At 41.7% G+C, this 7596-nt stretch overlaps 1 non-coding gene across 1 annotated transcript; it reads right to left on the reverse strand.

Moving 5' to 3' along the window:
- Nucleotides 1-6048: 6048 nt before the first annotated feature.
- TRNAM-CAU (transfer RNA methionine (anticodon CAU)) lies at nucleotides 6049-6121 on the reverse strand. Its single transcript has one exon. It is a non-coding gene; the product is annotated as a tRNA-Met (tRNA).
- Between the last annotated feature and the right edge of the window lie 1475 nt (nucleotides 6122-7596).

The raw sequence follows: 7596 nt of genomic DNA on the forward strand, positions 1-7596 counted from the left end.
TGTCATGTTATGCAGGCAGCAGCCTCACGTATCTCTTACTTCATGTCTTGATTGCACCATTGTCTTTTGTGCTGGATTTAATATTGTGTTGTTTTGTACAGTAGCATTCTGTACAGGCTTGTAGCCTAGGAGCAATAGACTATACCATGTAGTCTAAGTGTGTAGTAGGCTCTGCTGTCTACGTTTGTGTAAGTCCATCCTATGATGTTTGCACGATGACAGAATCACCTAAGGGTACATTTCTCAGACCATTTTCCTGTTGTTAAGCAGTACATGACTTTATATGTACTGGGATATTACAGTCATTACTGTATATGTACTGGGATATTACAGTCAGCCATTAAAAGGAAGGAAGTTCTGACACATGCTGCAACATCAGCCTCAAAGATATTATGCTAAGCGACATATGCCAGTCACACAAGGACAAATACTGTGTGATTCCACTTTTATTATGAGTTACTTATTAATAAAGACAGACAGTAGAATGGCAATTACAAGGGGCCAAGGGGAGAGGGAAATGGAAGATTAGTGTTTAATGGGTACAGAGTTTCAGTTTTGCAAAATGAAAAATGTTCTAGAGATGGTGGTGATGGTTGCACAGTATGTACTTAATGCTATTGATGTGTATACTTAAAAATGGTGAAGATGGTAAATTTTATGTTGTATTTTACATAATTTTAAAAAGCTAGGGATAAATTATAAAGATGAAATTCAGAACAGTGGTAGTCTCTGGGGAGGGAAGTAAAGAAATAGGGTCATAAAAGGATAAAAAGAGAACTTCGACTCTATTTGCAATATTTAGTTCTTCAACACTAACGTTCATCAAAATTAAAAAATGGGTAGTTCAGAGGAGACCATCAAGAAAGGGAACAGACAACCCACAGAGGGGAGAAAACGTGCAAACCATATTTTAGTAAAGGACTTATATCCAAAAAATATAAAAAAATTCTTACAACTCAACAGTAAAAAACAAGTAAACCAACTTTTACAAGGGCAAAGGAGTTGAATAGACATTTCTCCAAAGAAGGTATACAAGTGACCAATAGCACATAAAAGGAGGCTCAACGTTGTTGGGGGAAATGTATGTCAAACCCATGGTGAGATATCACTCACTTGCTAGGATGGCTGGAAGGAAAAAGACAAAAACAAGTGTTGGTGAGGATGTGGAGAAATTGGAACTCCTATATGATGCTGGTGGGATTGCAAAATGGTGCAGCCACTCTGAAAATGGTTTGGTAGCTCTTCAAATGCTCAACATAGAGATACCATATGACCCAGCAATTTTACTCAGGTATATATGTCCAAGAGAATCAAAAACAAAGGCATATAAATTGAGAGGTTAATAATTGGGAGTGAAAAAGTAAAAGAATTCTAAATTTTTTTTTCTGGAAAGAAGGTAAAAGTCCCAACTAATAGTAGTCTTGATAAGTCAAGGAATAGTGTTGTAATTTGTAGGTTAATTAACAAAAGACTATTAAGTAAGTGTATAACTTCCACACTAATAGAAAATATTGGAATATGTGACAATATTTTTATTATATTTATAATTAATATAATCTTATTTTTCTTATATTAATATATTGTTTAATTTTGAATCAATATATTATTAATATACATAAAATTATAATAACAATAAAGCAATCGAAAGGAAGAAAAGGGAAGAAAAGCAACAAAGAGGCATAACAAACAAAAAAATCTTGTTAAAATAGTATATCCAAATTTAAAATTTAAATACAAATACATTAGTAATTATGTTAAATGTAAATAGAATAAGCATTATTATTAATCTGTTAATATTATATGACTGACGATTAAAAAATCTCAAATGTGCACGTTTAAAAGGAACATTAAAACATGAGGATATGAAGTATGAAAATAAGATATTTCATGTACACACTAAATCAAAGCAAGCTGATATTAGACCACATATGCTCTAAAACAGAAAGTAGTATTTGAGAAAGGTGAACACTTAGTAAATGTTTGGGTTTAATTCACCAGGAAGATACAAGCGTTCTATTATATTTTATGCATTTATTAATGTCTCAAACTTTATGAAGAAAAATGGACAAAAATAGACAAATCTATCGGTAATCAATAGTTGAAACAAACAAAAAATAAGAATATAGAAGATTAAAAAAAGGCTACAGAAAAGTTGAATAATATGATTAGGAAACTTAGAACAATGCATACCACCACTACATATATACATGTTTACAAAACTTGACCATATTCTGAGCCACAAATTCCAAAGGATTTAATTCTTACAGAATATATTTTATGACCACATTGCAATTAAGATAGAAATGGATAGTAGAATAAAAACTAGAAATTTCCTTATTTTTGAAATTAAGAATAACTAATAGAGACTAAATCACAAAGTAATTGAAAGCTGAATAATCAAAAGTTGAAAGGTTCAGGGAGCATTTGAGATCCTGCTTCCCGTCAGTTTGGCTCAAATAAACTAAAAAAATTCTCTACAAGTTTGGGCATTTCTCACATCAGCATTTACTTGGCGTAGTCTGCAGGATCTAAAGAAGCCCTCCCAGGACCACCCTGTTGACCAGGACCTGGTGCTAGGTACCAGCAAGGGCCCATCATGCCCCACTGGCTCCCCGCTTCGCACAAGGTGAACTTAGGTGAATCTCTCTCTGGACCTCCTTGCTTTTAAGTAGCAGGTCCATGACTTTATTTAAGATATTCTATGAAAATCCCCAAGATGGATAAGGTCTGAGAGAACTCAGAGAAAAGAAAAAAAAAAAAGGTCTGCTGCTTTTAATTGGATTGCTTACTGAGAGTCTGAACAAAATCTTCGCTGGTTAAATGAAGAGACTGAATTTTCTTTAGCCCCTAAAGAGAAAGGACACTTGCTTCTCCAATCCGAATAGCCAATGAGATGACAACAGTTGTTCAGATCACTGAATCCAGAGCGACTGAGATGGGCACCTGGTGTTATTCAGTGCAGTTCCTGGAGAAGCTGCCCTGGAGAAGCTGGCTTGAGCCCCAGGGTGGGGGCGGGGGTGAGGGGATGGAGGGGAGGGGCAGGGCAACCAGAATGGGTTCACCTGGGGAAAGAGAGGCAGAGGCCTTGGTGGAATCCAGTAAGCTCTTGCTGGCCCTTGCTCTGGTATTCTTAGGTGACTAAGAATCTTTGTGCGGTTGCTGAAGAAAATTTCCTCTAAAGCAGTCCTATAGGGATATACACCATCTGGAGATGTGCGTGTCAGGGTTGGTTTTCCCTAGAAGTTTGTTCAGACTCTACAGATCTCAAAATTAACATAGGAAGTTGTGCCTCCCAGGCTGACAAGTCTCATGACTGTCAGCCTCCCATTTATACTAAGATGGCCAAGATGAGGATCCTTCGATATTTCTAAATTAATCTTTGGCATACGCAATTAGAAAAAGCTGGTTATAAAATTAGGCAGAATGAATGGAAAATTATTAAGACTGTCTCAGAATTTAAAAAGGCCTTCTCCCTTAAACCAAAATGAAACTATGTAAAAGGATTAAAAAAAGAGAGATGAAGTATTTAGATAAATGGATCAATCTGATGTCTTTTAGATGTCAATCCAATTCTTTGAGGTATTAAAAATGGCTATCCTTATTTTAAAAGGGGAAGGTCATTTGGAATTTGACTTGTCAAGGACAGATATAAATTGTAAATGCTTCCAAAACAAAATTTGGATCCAACTGGTTCTCAGTGTCTGTCTGTATATTTCTATATATGTATGTTGTAAATGTGAGATAATTTTCTGCCTCCAGATGGTATTGTTAAAATTAATTTAAGGGCAAGTACTTGTAAGGATTGGGTATGCTAAAATTCTCAGAAATATAAAAACTAATTTAAATGTTTTTCAAGTTCACATTATCTAAGATTAATCCTTAGTAAATAACACTAGCTTAAGTTTGTTGGTTTAAGTAAAACAGACATCTTTATTTTGCCTGGGTTTTACAAAAATAAATTCATGTTAATAATTGACTTTGATGTCTATGAAAGGCATTTCTAGAGGTTATAAAATGTCTTCATAAATCTGCCAAGTTAATGCTAATTGCTTACTTCTTGGTTTTCATTACAAATTGAGGTTTTAAGGGTTAAAATCTCAATATATATAACTGCGGTGTTCCAGAAGGGCCCCTGGGACACCTTAGAAAACTTGTCTATTATGTTAAATTGCATGGGAAAATAAGTGATAAAAAAAAAAAAAATCAGGGCTACAGGAAACCCAAGAGGGCCGCTTGTTTTTTTTTCCCGATCCCTGGTATACCCCGTTTTTTGTTTTTTATATTCCTTAATGCGTTATAGTGCATTTAAGCTGAAATTAGATGAAGGAACTTATGAGCTGACTTTATTGACAAGAGACATAGTGTTGCTAAGGTTTGATAGTCACTCATGAAAATGCCAAGTTGATAACTACTACCTTTCACAGCAAGCTCATAGGAGAAAAACTTTAGATATTGTTTTTAGAAAGGACATCACGTAAAAGACACTCTCCAATCTCATTGGGAGGGAACTTATAAGGCACCTAACCACTCATCTACTCTTATCTCTGACTGTTGTATCTGCCTACAATGGACAACAAAAACTCCTTGAGGATGAGAAGCCACTGACATCAGAGGTAGACAGCTATCCCAAGACATTGACAAGGCCTGTACACATAAGGATTGGTATTGAACTCAATGCATTTTGTTTGTCTTTTTACGAGACTGCTAATGATATTAGCCATAATAATAGTTATGATCGTTCTTTGGGTTTTTCTATATACTAGATGCCAAATATAGAGAAATGAGACAGAAAGCAAAACTCGGATTATGATAGTTCACAGGATAGACACGATCCAGAGTGGTTTTTTTGCAATGAAGTCCATAAGAACTGATGGCCTTCCACTTACCTGCCCTTCCGTTTTTGGGAAAATTTGACTTCAACTCATGCCATGATTACAGTATTGCCCATCCCCAAATGTTTAATAGGACGGCTGTGATACTGAGACTTCCAAGAAATGAGCCTTCCTAGAACTGTGAGACCACGCTATCCGACCCAAAGATTGGTCATCAATGCATCCTTCAGACTGATTTATGACCAAAAGGAGGAACGGGGGCGGGGGTGGGGGTGCGGGGGTAGGGGTTTCTGGAAAGTAACCTCACAGAGTGACCTGATCATTAATTCCTAAGTGCGCAGGTCAAGGTGGGCAGTCAGTCCCCAGGAAAAGACTTCTCTTTGCCTTAAGCAAGCCCTGTCCATTGTTTCTGTTGTCTACGTTAACACAGGTTTGAAATAAGCCTTAACTACCCTCAAGAGCAAATAATCTTGTTAACTGTCCGGTAATCCAAGCCCCACCTCGCTTTCTCCTATGGCTGGTAGTGTAATCTTCCTTATGTTTTGTCCTTAATCTCAAACGCATTAAAAAAACTGCAAAACATATTCTCCAAAGCATTTGAGATCTTGCTCCCTGGCATATGTCATCAGTTTGGCTCAAGTAAACCCTTAAAATAAAAAAAATTTTTTAAAGGAAAGATTTAGCTAAAGTTATGGTTGGAGCGTGGGAATTCCTGGGTCAGCAACGCCATGCCCTATCTTGCTCTTCTAGGCCTGGTGGGGGACTGACTGCCCTGGTCTTCCCGCTTCTAGAAAGCAGGTCTGGAGGGAAGTGAGGATACAGTCTCTGGAGACGGCAGAAAACATGGAGACAAGGAGAGGAAGTTTGAAGAAAAGGAGATCAGAAATAGTCTAGGGGATTCTCACAGATGTGCAAAAAAAAAAAAAAAAAAAAATCGAACCACTTCACTACAGTACGTCCACAGTTGCACCAACATTGCCTATTCTCTCCTTCGTAGATTTTCATTCTTCGGAGAGGGAACAATGGTCACTCTTTACGGCTGTGACTATCACTACTTTTGTTAAGAGGCTGCATTGCCTCTGGGCACGTATTTGCTACTCAGTCCTCTGGCAAAGCCTTGCTGGGGACATCCCTGTACCTGTGGAGACCAGAGTACGTATGGGCCCTAAATGCCAGGGCGAAACATTGCTTAATTTTTGCTACAGCAAAACGCCTGTGCCCTCTCTGAGGCTCGAACTCAGGACCTTCAGATTATGAGACTGACGCGCTGCCCACTGCGCCAAGAGGGCTGTCTGGACTGTCTGGAGGTGGGTCTTCTTTGTCACTAAAAGGGAACTATCTACAGTCCCTTGCTCGGGCGAGCCACCCTCAGAGGGTCAGTCTCTCGCGGTAGAGACCCAACGGGTCCCTGGCCTCCCGCGGGCTGCAGGCCGCCGGACCTTAAGGACACGTGGGGACATTTGGGGGCACGAGGGGAAAGAGGGTCGCTCTTCCGGGAGAGGGGCGGTCTCGGCGTAGGGAACGTGCCCCGACAACCCCGTGCGGACGCGGACGCGGACGCGGATCCGGACCCGGGCGGCTGCGACCCGCGCCCCTGAGGTCGGAAGGGCGAGCGGGAGAAGCGGGGCAGGCGGTCGCCAGGGCCCGGCAGGGACACAGGCCCCGAGGGGCGACCCCGCCCGTGCCCTCCGGCGCTCCGGGAACACGCGCCCGGCTTCGGCGTGGGGACCCGGGGGTGGGCACGCGAGCGCACGCAGGGGGCCGGTGCGAGCGGTCGCCGAGCTGAGGGCGTCAGTCCCGACGGCGACGGTCGTGTGCGCGGGCGGGAGATGAGCTCGCGTCGCCGACCAAGTGCCGGGGTCGAGGGTAGACGAAGGCCGGAGGGGGCGACGCCGGCTGAGGTGGGCGTCAGGGGGCGCCCTTGAGCAACGGTGAGTCCTGGGGAGCAGGCTGGGGAGGAGAGGGTGCTGAGAGGGGCTGGGGCGCGGAACCTCCAGGCCCGGTCCTGCAGTGGGGCAGGGTGAGGTCGGAGAAGGGAGAGAAGATTCCCGCCGCCTCGTGGATGTGAATTCCGTAGGAAAACGGAGGGAAGAGGCTATGGTTGGTTACCTTGGATTTGCTGGCTTACTCGTTTATTAAACCCTGTGTTTTTGTCTTTTTTTCTTTCAAATAATTTTGCTTCCTCATTCCATATAATCTTATCTTGAAGGGCAGAAGAGGAGCACCATTCTCTCTGAGCAGGGTCGTCAATTTTGTTATAAGAAAAGGCAATAGGAATAAAGGATGCAGGGTGGATGGATGGGCAGAACACATAACCATCTCGAAGTCATTCTTTCCTTACACTTTCGCGGAAATTTCCGCTGCGGATGCCCAGAAGAGATGGCTCCCAAGGAATTTTCACCCGTCCCATCCACCCAACGATTCTCATGGGGGAAGATGACTACCTTGGATTTGCCAGCTTATTCATTCTCTCAGCTCCTGTGGAATTTTTGTTTTCACCAAAGTAAGAATATATTTTCATATCTAGGACTAGCCCCCTTCTCTCCACTTGCCCCTTTCGGGCGTTGGCGCGCCATCTCTGGTACAGCTATTGACACCGATTCCCTCTTCCTTCTCTGCTTTCCTGGGGCACTTGAGTGACTGTAACACATCCTGTGGTTCGAGGTTGTTCTTAATTGTTCCCTACGTGTCAGTCCTGTCTCCTCCACTGTCTGGGCACTGTGTGATCTAGGGACAGGATCTGAGTTACCCCTGAGAACACCAC

The sequence above is a fragment of the Pteropus medius genome, unplaced genomic scaffold (genome assembly GCF_902729225.1).
Source record: "Pteropus medius unplaced genomic scaffold, Ma_sr-lr_union100, whole genome shotgun sequence".
NCBI lineage: Eukaryota > Metazoa > Chordata > Mammalia > Chiroptera > Pteropodidae > Pteropus > Pteropus medius.